The 16030-nt window shown below is 39.8% G+C and overlaps 1 protein-coding gene across 1 annotated transcript in view; it reads left to right on the top strand.

Moving 5' to 3' along the window:
- KCNAB1 (potassium voltage-gated channel subfamily A regulatory beta subunit 1) overlaps positions 1-16030 on the top strand; it is a 593583-nt gene that overhangs the window by 307277 nt on the left and 270276 nt on the right. The gene's annotated exons all lie outside the window — the stretch shown is intronic.

Below are 16030 nucleotides of genomic sequence, written 5' to 3'. Positions count from 1 at the left end.
TCTACTTTCATAGAGATACCACCTCAGAAACCCAAGGAGGGGTCGCTATGAGTTTCAACTAATATTTGCCATGATTCATTATTTTATAAACACAGCTTTTTTGCAGAGAATACCTTACCATCTTTAGTGAAAAGTATCTCCACCTGCCAAATGGGACTAAGATCCCTGATACTCAATAAATTCTAAACTCCTTGAAAATGCAGTGTTTTCTGTCCGATAGTCAAACCTGATTTTTCTTTCAGAAAAAAATATAGCCATTGTGCTACAGACCCATTTGGTAAAATGCAAAAGCAATAGTTACATTGTGAGTGATCATTTTGAAAGCTGCTTTGTGCTTCAGTTAAGAAAAATGACAAGATAGTACTGCATATGATTTGTGACTTCCTCACAGGAGGCCAGTTTTGTCCCTGGATTTCATGATTAATTTTTTGTGTCTAAGTTTCCATGTTTCCTTAAGGAGCTCTAGTGGTACAGTGCCTAAGACATTTGACGGCTAACCAGAAGGTTGGCAGTTCAAACTCACCAAGCCTAAATTAGGGTTGACTGTATAACTGCAGAGGCTCCAGGAGCCTTGAATCTGGCCCGAGATAAAAGGGGAATGGAGTGATAATCTGTTTTTCTATTATTCCTGTACTCTATCCTTCCTGTGTGTTATTTCTCATTCTCATCCCTACTTTGCTACTTTTATTTTTGAAGATGGAATAAATGTCCATAATTAAAAAGTTTCAACAGTAAAAAGGGGTACATAATGACAAGTAAATCTCCCTTCATTACATGTCCTCTAGTTCTTCTGCCTTGAACAGTTTTCTATGCATCCTAACTGTTGTTAGTTGTCATTGAGTTGGAAGCCAGACTTGTCTTCAGAGGCCCCTCTGGGTAGATTTGAACTGCCAGCCTTTTGGCTAGTAGTGGCACTTATCTGCGCCCCTCATGAATCCTAAGAGTCTTTGTATATACAAGTATACACAAAAATGAGATAGTGATATATACATTGCTCTTCATCTTGCTTTTTCATTTAATAATATATCTTGGAAACTAGGTCATATCAGCAGGTCATGTTGTTGTTGTTCTGTGCCGCTGAGTCGTCCCCGACTCATAGCGACCCCTCCTTGGGTTTCCGAGGCAGTATCACTACGAAAGTAGGATTGCCCAACTTTCCTTCCGAGGAGTGGCTGGTGGGTTTGAACCTCCAGCCTTCTGGTTAGCAGTCCAGTGCCTTAGCCACTATGCTACCAGAGCTCATATCCATGATATATATATTTTTATATACATGTGCCAAGTATATTTATAGGAGAACTTGTTAGAAGTAAATTGCAGGGTCAAATGGAATTTTCATTTAAAATTTTGATGAATATTGCCAAATCACCCTGTAATAAGATAATATTTGAGAATGCCTATTTTCCATATCACTAATGAACAGTAATATAAAACTCTTTTTTTAAAATAAAAAGTGATGTTTTAATGTAGTTTTAATATTTCTCTTTTTATATATTTAAAATTCACTTGTGTTTCTTTTTTCTCTCAACTTTCTATGAACTTATTCATTTCTCACTTGGGTTGTTGATCTTTTTGTATTTATGTGTTAGCACTCTTTATTCATATATCAAGAAAATGGTCTCTGTCTAGTATGTTATTGGCAAGTTATATTTTTCCAGAAATGTTTAGTTCTTATGTAGTCAAACATATCAGCCTTTGGGGTTTGTGTCATGCTTTAAAAGGCCATCCTTACTCCTAGATTATTAAAACAAAACACACACACACACACACAGAGATTTTCTTCTAGAACTTTTATGGTTTTATTTTTTATTTTTAACTCCTTAATTTAATTGGAATTTATTTTAGTATAGCTACTGTGTTCCTTCCTTTATTTTAGAAGAAAAAGAACGTTCTCAGCTGTGGCAGCACAGCATCAAGGAAATAGAGACCCAGAGCCAAGTTGACTGGCTAAACTAGCAATAAGTAACCTTCACTGACCAGTAGCAGATTTACTTCCTTGGCTATAGTTTTTTGACAAGTGAGTGACTTGTTGAGAGAATGTGGGCTCCTCAACACTAACAGTCAGCTGGAGTTGGACATGAGAACCAGCTTGAAAGGGCCTTCTCCTTCTTATTTGATCTGACTTTCAATATGGCCTTAAGAATTGCACAGCTCTGGTGACCAAACCCCATTCCCATTTTATCCTTGTAAGTTATGGAACTTCAGACAAGTTATTTTATCTGAGCCTCAATTTCTGCATCTGTCAATCATGGCTACTGTGAAGGTTAATTAAGAAAAATTAACCAAAACAATTTGCTATTGAGTAGATTCCAAATTATGGTAACCTCATGTGTGTCATAGTAAAACTGTGCTGGGTACAGTTTTCGACACTATGATCTTCTAAGATATAGATCACTAGGCATTTCTTCCAAGGTACCTCTGGGTAGATTCCAACAACCAATCTTTCAGTTAGTAACTGAGCATTTAATCATTTGTGCCCCCCAGGGAATCATAAACAGAAAAACAAACAACAACAAAAATACAATATTGCCTGGCACAGTGCCCCATACCAAAAAGCTGCCCAATAAATGTTTAATCCTTATTTTAATTTACCTTTAGATTTTTTCCCCCTATCTAAGTTTGGGTCTTTTCTCATACAAATAAAGTAACTCCTAGTCAGAAGTCATGGGCACTAGCTTCCCATTTTGGCTGCTTTCTTCACAACTCTGCCCCTTTACTCCCTCTTTTCTGGTGCTTGGGTATACCTCAGAACACCCTATCTAGTCACACAATTCACCATGAACTTCTAAGCCTGCAATTCCATCTGGATTCCCTTTTAGACCTTCTTATCTCAGAACAATGATCACTGCATTGTCTCTTCATCATTTCCTAGGCTCCAACTTTGCCTCTTCCCAAATCCCAAAATCCGTGCTAGAGACTGCTGCTAAATTGATCTCTCCAGAAACAAATCTGATCACATTACTTCCCTGGTTAAGTCAGAAAACCCCAATGCCTTTGCATGAAACTAAAGCTCTCCATGATCTTGCTCCTGCTGGCCTCTTGAGCCTTCTCTTCAGTTGCCTGTAGACTCTCTGAGCACACTGTTGTGTCCCACATCTCCTCTGGGCCTCTACCCTTCACTGTCCCTCAACCAGAAAGAATGTTCTTTTCCCTTTTCTTCCCCCTGGAAAACCTTTCCTTATTCCTGGAGACTCTGTTCCTCCTCTCTGCAAGTTTGCACAACACTCCCCCTTGACCTGACTTTTTCTTTACTCCTGCCTCCACATACAGGGTCGCCATGAGTTGGAATCAATGAATGGCAACTGGTTTGGCTTTTGGCATCTACCCGGGGAAGGTAGCTTACTCTCTTTTTCAGGTCACCTCTTGACATTGTTGTTATTGTTATGTGCCGTCAAGTCCGACCTGACTCATAGCGACCCCTCCTTGGGTTTCCAAGGCAGTATCACTACAGAAGTAGATTGCCCAACCTTCCTTCTGAGGAGTGGCTAGTGGGTTTGAACTGCCAGCCCTCTGGTTAGCAATCAAGTGCTTTAGGCGCTATGCTACCAGAGCTCCTCCTCTTAACATTAGACATATATTTATTCAGCACTTATAGCATGGCACCTCTATTATTGCTCACATTATAATTTATATAAATGTTTGGCTTTCTCTAGACTCTGATCATCTTCCAATTGAGGGCTATAGCTCTGTTTACCCCAGCACATTGCCTAGTACATAGTAAATACTCTAAATTATTTGTTAAAAGTAAAATATTAGTCTGCCAATATCCAGATAAATCTCCCTAAGTTATGGAGACATTTTCTGGGCCTCTGCACAAGGAATAATTGAGCTAGGATTTCTAGGCTTTGGAACACATCATTTTTGGCTAATGCAAAAATACCTCAAGAAAGAACTTTCATTTTTCTTCTGATTGTCATCACTTCACCTGTTGTTTGGTATTTTATATGGTGATCCTATTATAAAACACTTGCTAATGAATCAGAACTTTGTGTAGACAAGAAAAGAACACAAACACAAATGACTTTTAAAAAAACAGTAAGAGATATCAAAGTGGGATGTCATAAAGTTGCTTTGTTTTTGCTTTTTTGGTTAGTTTTTTTTTCCCCCATTATACAGATATGAAAATAACAGTTTGACATCTTTCAGCTGACATTGTGCATCTAACATTTTCTTGTGAGATGTCATATTTATAAAATTGATTTGCCTTCATCTTCTTAGGAGTAGAATATCAAAACACTGGTTACAACCTAAGAAATTGTATTTACTTTTGCAATTTAATTTCTATAAAGTAAAACATGTTCAACAAGGGTAGCAATGGTCTTAAAATCTTGGCTGTTATGGAAATAGTTTCATAATCTATTGGAGCAACAATTGAAATTATTTTCTAATTAATCTGAAACCCATAATCCTAGGCAGCAATTCTGGAAATCCATGGATTTTACATCATCAGAAAGGCATATTTGGTTGCTGATATTTATTTTTAAAAAAGAGAAAAAAATTACCATTGAGTTGATTCCAACTCACAGTGACTTCCTTTGTGACAGAGTAGAAATGCTGCATGGGATTTCCTTGGCTGTAATCTATATGAATGCAGATCACCAGGCCTTTCTTCCACAGCACTGCTGTGTGGGTTTGAACTACTAATCTCTAGGTTAGAGTTGTTGTTGTGTTGTTAGGTGCCATCAAGGTGGCTCTGACTCATAGTGACCCTATGTTCAACAGGGAGCCAAGTGTAAACCGAGAAACCTACTGATACTTGTATATGATCCAAGTGACTTTCCACTGATAAACCTGGATATGCTTCTTTGGAGATTCTAGGAGAAACTGTAACTCACTCTACTTCTCTTGAACAGTGTACTCTCTTTTGAGCAAGTGCCCTACATTGAAAAGGAAAATACAAGGAGTGAGAAGGAAGGAAGACCACCCACCTGGGCAGCCCAGTTAGCTGAGCTAGTTGTGGAGTTTGATGAATTGAATCATGCTCACACATGCACAGTCTATAAGCAAGTTTCACATGATATATTCAAGCACCACAATTTTAGAATTAAAGGTTTTCATGATAAATGCAGATTAAATTACAACATATGTTCATGACCACTTGTACTCCAATGACTAGACAAAAACACCAGTGAGAAGGCTATTGCACTGTGACAGAATTGATGCACAAGTAGAAATCAGAGTACCTTGAATTACTGCTATTATCAACACCATTTTTGTCCCAATTTTTTATCTTTGCTGTCAATCTCATGAAATTTAACATAATTCACATGGCATTGCATGCATAAAAATCATTCATATTGTCTACTGGTACCTTAAAAAAAAAATCTCTGCCATCAAGTCAGATCTGACTCATAGCGACCCCTCCTTGGGTTTTCAAGACACTATCGCTATGGAAGTAGATTGCCCAAACTTCCTTCTGAACAGTGGCTTGTGGGTTTGAACTACCAGCCTTCTGGTTAGCAGTCAAGTGCCTTAGGCACTACACTACCAGCACTTCTACCTTAAGAAAACACAAACTCTTCCTCCAGAAATAAAGTTCCATTATATGTTAAGTGAGATAAGTTGGAAATAAATCACCATCTAAGGATACTGAAAGTGGGGATAGAACTGGAGAGAAGAAGTTCCCATTTTGAGGAGTAGGAGATTGGTAGCTTTAGAGCTATTTGCCCAGAGAGAGAAACTAGTGTAGTTCTCCTTGAATCCATAGAGATGAATAATGACAGATTGGCTTGCTTTCACATTTTTCTTTTACCATTTTTTTTCTTTTCTTCATTTCCCTTCCCCTCATTCTTCTGGTTGTCTTATCCCAATACCTCTCCCTCCTTTGACATTTTTCTCCTCCCTTTTCTTTTCCTTCCTTCCTTCCCTGGGAGCCAGAGTTCACTTGACGTGGAGGCACCATTTGGGCATTGCCTTCTCCATCTGATGAAGTTCCCTTTGGGGAGCCATAGTACATGGTCATTGGTAATTTTCTGGGACCTCCTGGGGACAGCATGGTGAGTGTGAAGAGTTAGATCTAGGTTCAAACCATGCCCTCTCTACTTACTATTAGTTGCTGCCGTTGTTGTTGTTATGTGCCGTCAAGTCGGACCCAACTCATAGTGACCCCTCCTTGGGTTTCCGAGGCAATATCACTATGGAAGTAGATTGCCTAACCTTCCTTCCGAGGAGATGGCTGGTGAGTTTGAACTGCCAGCCTCCTGGTTAGCAGTCAAGTGCCTTAGGCACTACGCTACCAGAGCTCCCATTAGTTGCTGTAAACTTTATTTTAAAAAAGAAAAAAATATATATTGCTATTTAGTTGATTCCAATTCATGGTGACTTCCTATGTGACAGAGTAAAAGTGCTCCATAGGATTCCCTTGGCTGCAATCTGTATGGCAGAAGATTTATGTTTTCCACTGCCAATGAGTCAGTTCCCACTCATGGTGACCTTATGTGTTTCAGAGTAGAACTGTACTCTATGGAGTTTCCAATGTACTTACAGAAGTACATTACTAGGTGGGCAATCTTCTTCCACAACACTGCTGGATGGATTTGAACTGCCAATTTTCTGGTTAGTATTCATTTACACCACCCAAGGACCTACTAGTAACCTTTAGTAAGCTAAAAAAAAAAAGAAAAAATAAATTTACCATCAAGTTGATTATGACTCTCAGTGACCCCAGTTGTGTCAGGGAGAACTGTGCTCCATAGAATTGTCAACGGCTGATTTTTCAGAAGTAGATCACCAAACCTTTTTTTTAAGTCACAACTGCATGGACTGGAACCTCCAGTCTTTCAGTTAGCAGCTGAGCGTGTTAACTATTTGCACCACTTAGAGCCACTCCTCTGAATGAAGGTTGGGCAATCTACTTCCGTAGTGATACTACTGCCTTGGAAACCCAAGGAGGGGTCGCTATGAGTCGGGTCCGGCTCGATGACAAATAACAACAACAACAACAACAGAGACTCCTTAGGTACACTACTCAACCTCATTTTATAGAAGAGGAGTTGAGGCTGAGAGAGGTGCCTAAAGTCTTCTAGGTAATAAGTGGCAGTCCACAATTTGACCTTCAGATCTGTGCATCCAGTGCTTTGTTATTTCCTCACAACTTTGCCTCTTTCAATCCTGTGATAAGGCAGCCCATTTTAGCAAACATACCCATGTTTGCTGTCTACAATCATTGCTCAGTCAGGCGGCAGGACACAAGCCCCTGCGCTTCACAGGCACCATCACAGGCTACCCAGTGTATGCACATTCTCTTGCTTTTGCATTGATGAGATTCACTGCTCCATGGGGAGGAACAAGGGGCTCACCAGCCCCCAGGGATAGTGGACTCACTCCTGGTTTCATGAGTGCTCTGTCCTCGCTGTGTGAGATCCCGGAAAGCTGTGGTGCTGGAAGGCAAAATAATCTGATTCATTCCATCTCTGCTAACTCAGTAGATGAGGGAGACTTCTGTCACGTTTCCCTGCCTCAGCTCTCTCTTCCATAATAAGAGATAATAACATCTGCTCAACTTTTCTCTCAAGATTATTGCAAAGATCAAATATGATTATGGAAGTAAAAACAATTTGTGAAGTCAAAGTGCTGTATATTATCATATAGATCAAAGAGAAATTGGAGAAGTCATTGTTCATCAATATTAGAAGCATTCTTGAGAGATCAACAAAGTAATACATAGCTTGTCACCGGGATATCAGGCTGACTCCTCAATATCCTTTACAAGCGTCCATTGGAAAAGTCCATCTTGACTATAATTCAGCTCAAGTAGAAGGAAAAATCCAATGGCAACAGGCTTTGCAAACAAGCTGAAAACATCAAATCCCTGACTTAGTAGTGACTCAGGCTTCCTTCTGAAAGGAAGAAGATATTCATATGCTTTTACCTTTTAGTGGTAATACTCTTTTAGACACCAAACCACTGGAACACCTCTTCCAGGGTATGGGGGACTTTGAAAACCACCACAATCAGTCACTCTCCACCACCCTCTACCTGGTGCTCCTTTCCAAAGAGTTGCCGGGAGCAGGGTCCTGAGCAGAGACAGTGGAGGGGCTCTGTGGTGGTGGACTCCCTGGTTTCTTCTCTGCACTTCCTGCAGGGTCTCAAGAGCAAGTGACAGTCATTACCCATTCTGGGCACTTCTCCCTCAGCAGCTGTCTGGCCACCTCCTTCACTGTTTCCAGCCTTTGTGTCCTCCCTGCAGCCTTGGAGAAGGCTACTTAAAATAAATAGTAAATGCAGAGATTTTGCAGACAGAATTGCCACCTGCATCTTCAGTGGATCTGTGATTATCTCAACTGATTGGCCAAGTCAACGTGTGTGAAGACAGGAAATGGTTTCATAATTTGGGTGCCTGCCCAGACCTTTAGTGCTGTTTCTTTATTGGCCATCTTTGTTGCCAGGATAGCATTTGCATCTACCCAACATGGGATAGCAGGATATTTCACTTTTTTTTGTTGATGCTTCCTATTGAGAGTATTAGACTCCTGGTACCTTCCTTTAAAAATTACTTACTTAATTAATTAATTAATTAAGATGAGCAATTAGAGAAGTCCTGATTTTATCAATGATTGTAAATTAAAAAGAGACAGTCCTCCATTTATGCAATATATAATACACTATCTGGAGAATGTAGCATATTTTTGTATTTAAGCATATTTTTATGATAGACTTAATTCAAAATGCACTCAGATTTGAGGATTACACAAGGAAGACAAAAATGCAAAGGTTTCTTTTGTAATGTTAAGTCACCATCAATTCATATATATATATATATATATATATATGGCAAGCTATGTGTGTTTGATTCTCCCAAAGAATACCATACTAACATTCATGGAAAATGCATACAGTAGAAATCTGGGAGAAAGCCATTGCATCTCAAATGAAGAAATCTTATAAAATAAAAACCAAATCTAGACAAGTGATAAAATTATTTTGTGGCATGTAAGCCCATCATACTGAATACCAAATGTAGTAAAAGAAAAAAGCATCTCTGTGTTGTGCAAATGGTTAATGCATTCAGCTGCTAACAGAAAGTTTGGACGTTTGAGTCCTCCCAGAGGCATCTCAGAAGACAAGCTTGGTGATCTACTTCCAACAGATCACAACCCTATGGAACACAGTTTGACTCTGACACACATGGTTTAGTCATGAGTCAGAGTCGACTCGATGGCACCTAGTTACTAAGAAAAACTGAGTGTATGGTGGAAGCTTGGTTCTCACCACCTTAACCACACTGATACTAGTGACCTTGCCTTTCTCTGAATTTGTGCTGCAAATAATGGCTAATTCATACCACTTAACACAAGTTCACATGTTGTGATACTTTCAACTTTGCTTGTGAGTGTTGCCCTCTCTGGGCTCTGAACTCTGGCTAAGACTATGGCTTCTCTTCTCTGTGGCCCATCTCACAGCACTACAGAGCGCTGCACCCACAGACCAAGTCCCATAAAATTTATTTTTTATTCTGCCACAGATAAATGTAACCCACAGGTTTTCAAATCCTTTGCCCATAATCACGGGGGGGGGAGGGGGGCGGAGAATAGGATTTCCATTGTGACCCAATACCTACATACAAATACGAATAGACCATCAACCAAAGTGTCACAAAACAATAATTATCATTACATAGGGGATGGACTCTGATCTCTGATATTTCCTCATGTAGTCCTTTCCACATTATTTCATCCTACTTAAAAATACTGAAGTGACCTTTAAAATAGATTTCATGATGAGCTAATGGATTGCAACCAGCTGTTTAAAAAATACTGCTTGGTATATGTCAGGAGAGGTTTATCCCACGTGTACTTCAGAGCTATACCTGGCAGCTACTCCCTGACACCTTCCACCAGCCCAACCTCCACATCTATGCTCTCATTCAGCTTCTGTGGGGACCCTGCCCAGAAAGCCTGGTTGCAACCCCAAACCAAACTCACTGCCTTTGAGTTGGATTTGACTCATAACAACCCCTCCTTGGGTTTCTGAGGCATCATATCTACAGAAATAGATTGCCCAATCTTCGTTCCGAGCAGTGGTTGGTGGGTTTGAACCGCCAGCCTTCTGGTTAGCAGTCAAATGCTTTAGGCACTACACCACCAGAGCCTGGTTGCAGACTCCTCAATAATATATTGTTCCCAACAAGTGCATGGATTTCAAAGAAACTCCAAATATTGGGAAAGCCAAGCTTCCTTTTATGTCTACATTTCTCTTTCTCTACACCACACAAGCACAGGGGCGGTTAAAGGTAGATTTAATTATACTTTGGGGTTGAGGGTACCTAAAATGAATTTTAAAAAGAGGAAGACCTTCATTGAGATGGATTCACACGGTGGCTGCAACAATGTACTCAACCATGACAATGATTGTGAGGATGGTGCAGGACCAGGCAGTGTTTCATTCCATTGTATACAGGGTCCCTATGAGTTGGAACTGACGACAGTGCCTAACAACAACAAATAGCAACAACAGCAATTAAAATTTTTATTTGGAAAAGTTTATGATTGTAGGCTCCTCAACTATCCACTTAATCTACAGGAAAGCACCAAAACAAATCAAATTCTTCATTAGAGACTCCTGATGGATAAACCTTGTTTGTAACCACACTTCCCTGTCTTCTTGGCTCTGTAATCTCTTTACACTATGGACCTCCACCTCCTGATATTGGCCTAGAGGACCTCTAAATCCCACCTCACCTGGTCTCTGGATGTTACAACGCAACAGTGCATTTCCCAATCCTGATCTATTCCAGGATAACCTGCATACCTTAAGAATTTTTAAAAAATGCCCATGATGTCATGGGACTTTCTAGTTAATTGACCTAATAACATGATTCTACCTCTTAGTTTGTTATGTAGTGCCTGGAGTTTTAACAGCTTGCAAGCCACAATGTAACACACAATAATGGGTTTCTATTCACCTAGTGCAACAGAAGGAGAGTCAGGAATAGGAGGAGGATATGGAATGTGTGGCTAATTGCCTCCATGAATATATGCCTCCTTTGTCATGAGACCAGAAGAACTGGATGGTGTCCCGCCATCATTACTGAACATTTTGATCAAAGATTCCTTAGAAGAATCCTGATCAAAAGGGCAAAAACGCAGAACAGAATTTAAAATTCTTATGGATGCCAGATTTTCTGGAGCCATGGAGGCTAGATGGACCCCTAAAACTATTGCCTTAAAATAATCTTTAACCCTTAAGCCAAAAATATCCCTTGAAGTCTTCTTTAAACCAAACAATAGTTTAGCTTAACTAGTAAACAATGTCTCACTTGAGCATTATGTTCTTTTAAGATCTATTTATATGGGATCAAATTGACAACAGCAACTCGAAAGACTAGATAGGACATTTAGAGGGCAGTGAGTTTATGTTCATGTAGGAGGAACAATTCAGAAAGGAGGGTGAAAATGGTTGTACAACTAGAAGAATGTACTCAGTGTCACTAAATGGTACCCAAAAAACTGTTGAATTGGTTTATGTTTTGCTGTGTTTATTCTCAACAACAAAATAAATAAATATATATATTTTTAAATGCCCATGCTCAAAGCCTCACACCCAGAGATTCTCATTGAACTGGTCTAAGGTGGTTCTGGGCACTGGAATTTTTAAAATCTCTCCAGGTGTTTCTAATGAACAACCAGGCTTGCAAAGTTCCGGGCTTGATTGACACCTCTGAGGACTTCAGGAGGAAAGTCCAGGGGGCCTTTAGCCTCCAGGTTTGATTCTCTTCAAGATATTCTCACTACAATGAGGTGCACAATGAGAATACTTCTTACTATTATAGATGGGAGCTGTGAAAGCAGGCACCTACCTCTCCCAAAGACAGAGCATTATCAGAGCCAGTGCAGTTAACTTACACATTGAAGAAGCAGCTCTGTATATGCAACATAAGCTGTACCATCTCCTTAGTTATTATAAAAATGGTGTAAACCTGCATACCCCCATCCCCTTATTCAGTCTCTGGCTGCCAGGCTGTGAACCTTCCTGCATAAATGGGATGCATAACTGAATTACAGAGTTTTCTAGCTAATCAAAGGCTGGCTGTAGCTTTGAAACTTCCCTGTACCTTAGGCTAGTGTTTCTTAAACTTTTATAAGCACATGAATCACCTGTGGATCTTGTTAAAATGCAGATTGGAATTCAGTCTTTCTGTGGAGGGCCCTCAGAGTCTGCATTTCTCACAAGCTCCCAGGTGATGCTGCTGCTTCTGGTCCACTGTGTGAACACAGGCTCCCACCAGGGACCCCTACACAAGTGCTATACGCAAGTAAGAAGAACTGGAGGAGTTCATGGTACCATCAAATGCATGCAGAGACCTGGGGTTGAGGGAGAGCGTTTGCCTCTCTGATAACAGAAAATCGGCCTCCCAGACGGGTTTCTTACATTCCTATCCTGAAGGAGAGAGGGGCCTTGAGGGGAAGGCTTCCAGTTACTCCTTGCTCCAGCTGGGACCCTCCCTTCTTTGGTTCCCCTGGGTTGGTTGACTCTAATACTTGCTCTGCTTGCATCAAAGCCATTAAGCTTTAGGCACCAGCATCTTTAGGATTTCAGAGTTTAATATAAGGCCAGAGAATAATCACCAGTGACTGCACACAGGCTATTTATTTATAGTAACACCACAACAACTAATTTACTTAAATACATAAATCAAGGAATACCAAGAAGTCAAAGAAAATGAAGAACTTCTAAGTGAAAATGTATATTGTCTCTTCCTACAGGAGTGTGGAAATCTGCTTTGACTCATTCCACTTTTTCTCAATGTTTTCAGTCACCGTCCTGACTGAAAGTAGTTAAACACTTGGGTGCTAATTGAATGGTCCACAGTCCAAACTCACCAGCTGCTCTGCTGTAGAAAGATGTGCCCACCTGCTTCTGTAAAGATCTACAGCCTTGGAAACCCTATAGGCCATTTTACTCTGTCCTGCAGTTTTGCTATGAGTTAGAATCAACTCAAAAGCTGTGGGTTTGGGTTTTTGGTCTTGGCTGAGATACCAACTACATTATTATGTCCCTACTCAGTAATTTATTCATCTTAAATCAATCTTCTTTGATACTTAGTCAGCCAGACTCTTCTTCTAGAATGGCCTTGTGATGGTTATGTTTCTGTGTCAACTTGGCTGGGTGGCTAGTAGTAGTTATTTCCCATGAGGAGACTGGCAATCAACTCCATGGTGGGATCTACCACAGGCAGCTAAGTAGCTGCCTTTGAGATGTGGTCTGCTTCCTGTCTATAAGGAAAAGCCTTGGGAATGGTCTCTAGCCTATGGAATGCTTGGACCCTGCATGTAGCTGTGTCATTGCTCAGCAGCTTGCTATGTTCTGCCGACCTTGGGAATTACAGTGGACTTAAGTTAATGACCTGCCATGTAGTTTGGTAATATCGGGACTGTGCCTTTTTACATATCCACCTTGGGGCTTCTCGGCCTCAGCAGCCAGCAGCTGTTTGAGTGAAGAAACACTTCTAGCCCCAGTGGGCCAGGAGCAGGAGGCAGAGTTGGGCTTTCACCCAGCACCTAGAGCCTGGCACTTTGAACTTGGACTTAAAGCCTCCAAATTGTATGAATAAACTCCTGTTTGTTAAGGCCATCCCATCTGTGGTATATTTCTTGTCAGAGCAGCACTAGGTAACCAGAACAGCCTGAAGGAACTCTCTCGTTGGAACACAATCCCTGCCATTTCCATTCTTTCAATGGAGATCTCCATGGGAAACTTATTTTTATTTGTTTATTATTTTATTTTATCACTATTTTTGTATATCACTGTCACTCAAGCTCACCTTTTTCTGGCTAACCTCCTAAAATCAGTCAACCAGTTGCCATCTAGTCAACCCCAACTCATGGCGACCCCAGGAGTGTCAGAGTAGAACTGTGTTCCATGGGGTTTTCAATTGCTGATTTTTCAGAAGTAGATGGAAAGGCCTTTCTTCAAAAGTGCCTCAGGGTGGACTCAAACTTCCAACCTTTTGGTTAGCAGCCAAGCATATTAACTGTACCACCCAGGGACTCCTAGCTTCCTAAATGTGCCATTTATTTGAACCACAAATTATAGGATTGTTAGGAAATGGGTCATCTCCTTTAATAAAATCAAACTCAGTCTGTGACTTCCATTTTCTCCTCCTCTGTCAAGCCACTTTCCCCTATGCAAGCTATTACTAACTTCCACTGACCACTCACTTCTCACCCACAAATCTTCAAGGCTGGGCACCTCCCTCTTAACACACTTGTCATGTGTATAACTGGGTGTGTTACTATAACTCACTCAACAGCAGAGTTACAGAAAATGGGAATTTTTAAACAAACCTTTACTAAAGACCAGGGCAGTGGATCTCAAACTTTGATGCCTAAAAGCACCACCACCACTAACTGGAATTCAACAGAGAGAAAAATAATTCTGAAATATAACCTCCATGTGAAAGAAGGCCAGGAAAGGGAGAAAATGAGAAAGAAAGAAAGAAAAATAAAATCAATGGATGTCTTCAGCTGTGTACCTGTGCGTAGTACAGAACTAACTAAATTGAAGCAAATTCAATTCTGTTAAGCCTAATTTTTGGAGCCATCACATTGTTCTGAAGGAACAAATGGGAGGAATGTAAGATAATTAAACAAACATTATGCATTTACCATTACCCTACTTGAGACAGTAGCAGTGTATTTGTATCTAACATGGTCTGATACATACATTTACCACATCCATATAGTTCATTATATTTTATGGAGTAGTTATTTAGCAAAAATCCCTTACAGCAAATTCCTGAAGTGAAATAAAGCAATTTGACTGCAGTTTAAGCATGAAATTTCATTATTTTTGAACTGGTAAGAGAGAAGAAGCTCAGAGGAAATAATGTAATTTTCAGTGTATGAAGTGCTGATATATATATGGTCCATGACAAGGATGGTCACATTAAAGTCTATGAAGCAAGAACATTATCTTTCCAAGCAAATAAGGAACAACTTATTTCCTTATAAGTGTAGAATTTGGAAAAGGGTGTAGAATCTGTAGTTGGCTAAGATTTCATTTCAAATTCGGCATTGCCTCTTAAACTCTGCATAATTAGGAAAAAGAGATTTAACCATACTAAGTGTCATTTCTTTTCTATAAAATGGCTCTAATGAACCTCAGCGTTGGCATGAGGATTAACTGAAATAATATATGTGATTTATTTTATTCATAAAACATGGTCAACAAATGCTAGCCTGAAATATTCATAAAAAATTGAGTAGTCAAATAAGAAGGGTTCTAGAAAAAAGGCAGAAGTTGACTAACGTTATGAGAACATATGGTGTTTTGATGTTAAAGATCTGACATTAATTCAGCAGATAAATTTTCAGCAGGTGTTTTCAGGCATCCTGTTCACCTGGCTCTGTTCCTGTCAGTGTGTCACTATCTTAAAACTTATGAGTACACTGATAAATAAATCCAGCTCTCTTACTGAGATATTTCCCCTGCCTACCTAAAACAGAAAAACAAATAATATTACTTTCTTTTTCTATAGTCCAAGTCTATGAGGCATAAATATGTAAAGACAAAACATGGAATTACAAAATCATGTATTTATTAATACCAAACAAAACCAAACTCAATGCCATCGAGTCGATCCCCACTCATAGTGACCCTCACTGAGTTTCCAAGGCTGTAAATCTTTGGAGTCAGACTGCTTATATTTCTTCCACGGAGCAGCTGGTGGGTTCAAATTACCAACCTTTTGGTTAGCAGCCAAATTACTTCACCACTGCACCACTAGAGGTCCTTGTATCTACTAATAGTTTACCCTTGAGTTTAAGATATAATAGTATAAATTTTAATAAGTTAAAGAAAGTTTTTTTTTTTTTTTAAGTTTAGCTTTAAGTACCAGGTGAAAAATATGATCCTGTATTTGTAATATGACAAATGAAATTACAGAGAAAAGAAAAACAGGGCACCTAGCCCTTAAATAATCCGCTAGAAATGAGATCAATGGTCACGTTTAACTTGACTGGAAATGCAGGTTTTCACTCCTTGAACCCTGGGGTGCAGAACCTGGGCAAAGGGCTGACAGATGAGTTGAAGA

The sequence above is a fragment of the Orycteropus afer genome, unplaced genomic scaffold (assembly GCF_000298275.1).
Source record: "Orycteropus afer afer isolate SDZICR_OR568_19922 unplaced genomic scaffold, OryAfe1.0 scaffold00109, whole genome shotgun sequence".
NCBI classification, from domain to species: domain Eukaryota; kingdom Metazoa; phylum Chordata; class Mammalia; order Tubulidentata; family Orycteropodidae; genus Orycteropus; species Orycteropus afer.
The sequence above is the reverse complement of the archived record's forward strand: the minus strand, read 5'-3'. Positions and strand labels throughout refer to the sequence as shown.